This window comes from Pinus tabuliformis, chromosome 1_2 (assembly GCF_031772625.1).
Source record: "Pinus tabuliformis cultivar Carrire ecotype Pingquan chromosome 1_2, CPIR1, whole genome shotgun sequence".
Lineage (NCBI taxonomy): Eukaryota > Viridiplantae > Streptophyta > Pinopsida > Pinales > Pinaceae > Pinus > Pinus tabuliformis.
Window position 1 is genome coordinate 1205348991 of NC_142298.1, and position 2691 is coordinate 1205351681.

A 2691-nucleotide genomic window follows, 5' to 3' on the forward strand; every position below is an offset into this window, starting at 1 on the left:
CTGGGCACTGCATGAATTTTCTCCTGAAAGATATTAATAACATTGCATGGGTTGGAAAAACTATAAATGAAGCAAATATGCTGCAAATTTTATTGTTAATCATGTATCATGCATAGCAATTTATAGGAAATATGAAAATCTTCAGCTTCTTCAATGCACTGAGACTAGATTTGCATCTACATTCATCATGCTTCAACGCCTTATTAAAATGCATCAATATTTGAGAGATATGGTGGTATCAATGGATTGGCAAAGATGGAAGGGTTCTCATATTGGAGATGGCCCAAAAGTTGAAGACATTATTATTGGCGTTTCTTCAGAGGATTTTTGGAGGAGAGTGGAGGATATTGTCACCTTGATCACACCTATTGTTTCCACTCTTCACATATTTGATAGTGATAAACCATGCTTAGGGGATGTTTTTGAGAGTATGGATCAAATGAGAGAGAAACGTCATGATATAATGGAAGATGAAAATTCTAGTATTGACAAAGACACTAGAAATGAAGTGTGGGAAATTAGTTTGACAAGGTGGAAAATGCTTCATAGCTCTCTTCATTCAATTGAATTCTTACTCAATCCTAAATGGTTTCACAAAAAACCGTCTACAGATGTGGAGGTGATGCAAAATCGGAACACTTTTATAAGTAGGTGTTACGATTGTCGGGATCGCACTACTTTACGACTTGAGTTGGGAATTACTTGAGATCAGAAGACCACTTTGTAAATGAAGACTGTGCATACAATAGAGAACAACTTTGAACCATAGAATTTTGGATGCAATATGGTACAGGGACTCCCTTGCTTCATAGTTTGGATATCCGTTTTCTTTCACAGGTATGATCAATACCGAATACCTTTAATGTGTTGATTTATTATTTAAGAAATTAAGTCTAATGATCATTTTTTATTATTTTCCTTTTAAGATTTCAAATGTCTATTGCTAACATAATGTTAATTTTGTTTTACAGGTTAGTAGTTCATCTGCATGTGAAATAAACTGGAGTGAATATGCCTTTATACATTCATCAAAGAGGAATCGCCTAGGTACAAAAAAGGCACAAGATTTGGTGTTCGTACACTCAAATCTACGCTTGTTGTCTCGACAACAACTAGAGTATAAAACTAGACCCACTAGAATGTGGGATTATGGTGGTTCACAAGATGATGGAGATGATGAGCTTCCACTTGAGGTGATACAAGGCAATGCTGAAGACATGCTTGATAGTATCAAGAAGTCTACTGACCATAATAATGCTTTTGGAATTGGGTCAAACTCAATAACTATTCTAGAAAACGAGCTTGACAATATAGATTATTAAGTTTATTTGTCTTTTGCATATGAACTACTAGAAGTGGCTTTAGAGACACATTCAACTATTTATATTTCGAATCTCTTATTCTCATAAATGTTTGCTATTTTTTTGGAATTAATGATTGGCTAAATTTTTGGATTTGGAAAATTATGACATCTTTATTAAAAGTAAATCACTCTTTTTAAATGTTTCTTTAGAACTTCACATGTGGAAACATTAAATTTTTATGATTAAAAGTAAATCACTCTTTATAAATGTTTCTTTAGAACTTCACATGTGGAAACATTAGGTTTTTATGATTAATGTTGTGTTTTATATTGTTAACCTTTAATCTTGTTTCTTCTCTCTCCTCGTTTCTTATACACGAAACCTACAAACTCTGTTTCTCGTATTGTCCTCATTTCTCATCCCGTTTCCCTTTTCCCGTTTCTAGTAAAATAGGTTCCAAGGGGCCTATAGATGAGATTGACAGGGTTATGAGCAAAAGCACAAAAAGTGTGCATGTTACAACCTTGGATATTCTAGTGAATGTAAACTTGTTGTTCACAGTTGCAGTATATGTTGGGTTGTCATTGACAACCCTTGGGCAGAGGAGCTTAGAAGACAATGGCGCTTGTGATGCAAGTGAAGACATTTTTAAGAACCTTTTGATAATTGAGGTGACATCATTCAGTGCATTATTATTCTCCAGTTTGATTGCACATGGCTTGCCATTATCAATCATAATAAACAACAACAAAGAGGGCCATGAGGCAGTCAAGGGTCACATCAACAAGAAGTTGTTGAAGCCTCGAATGCTTGCCTTGGAATTTGGATATGTAATGGAATGCATATTCTTGATGTTGCTTATGGTGAACATGATACATATCAGATTAGGCATTCAGTTCTGTGGGGTAAGCTCCACTGTGAAAGAAACATTAACTTTGTTTGGTCTTATTTGAACAGCCTTGGTTATGTATATATTTACAATCATTTATGCCTTCACTCATTAGTATTGTACTGCAATTTCAGTAATAAACCAGAAATTAATGAGATGTACATCTCCAAACCTCTCCAAGAAAGTTTGTCTAGAACACACATTTCTACTGGTATACTCTATTTTGTAATATGAGTTTGCTCCATTTAAACCAAGAAGGGTTTCATTATTACAGGAAAACCTTCAGAAACTACTATAGTTAGGATTTTTTATTGTAATATATCCATAGGATGCACCTATTTACGTGACAGGGTTTCAAGTTTTCAGTTCTTTTGTTGACCTTAGAAAAATTCAAATTGCATTTGATCTTCAAGATCAGAAAAGACAAGCTATGATAACCAACAGAAACTTTTAGATGACTATATTTTACCTTATAAATTTATGTAATGAAATCTATGT

The 2691-nt window shown here is 33.9% G+C and overlaps 1 pseudogene; it reads left to right on the top strand.

Moving 5' to 3' along the window:
- Positions 1-241: 241 nt before the first annotated feature.
- LOC149210584 (uncharacterized) lies at positions 242-2308 on the top strand (annotated as a pseudogene).
- Positions 2309-2691: the final 383 nt, after the last annotated feature.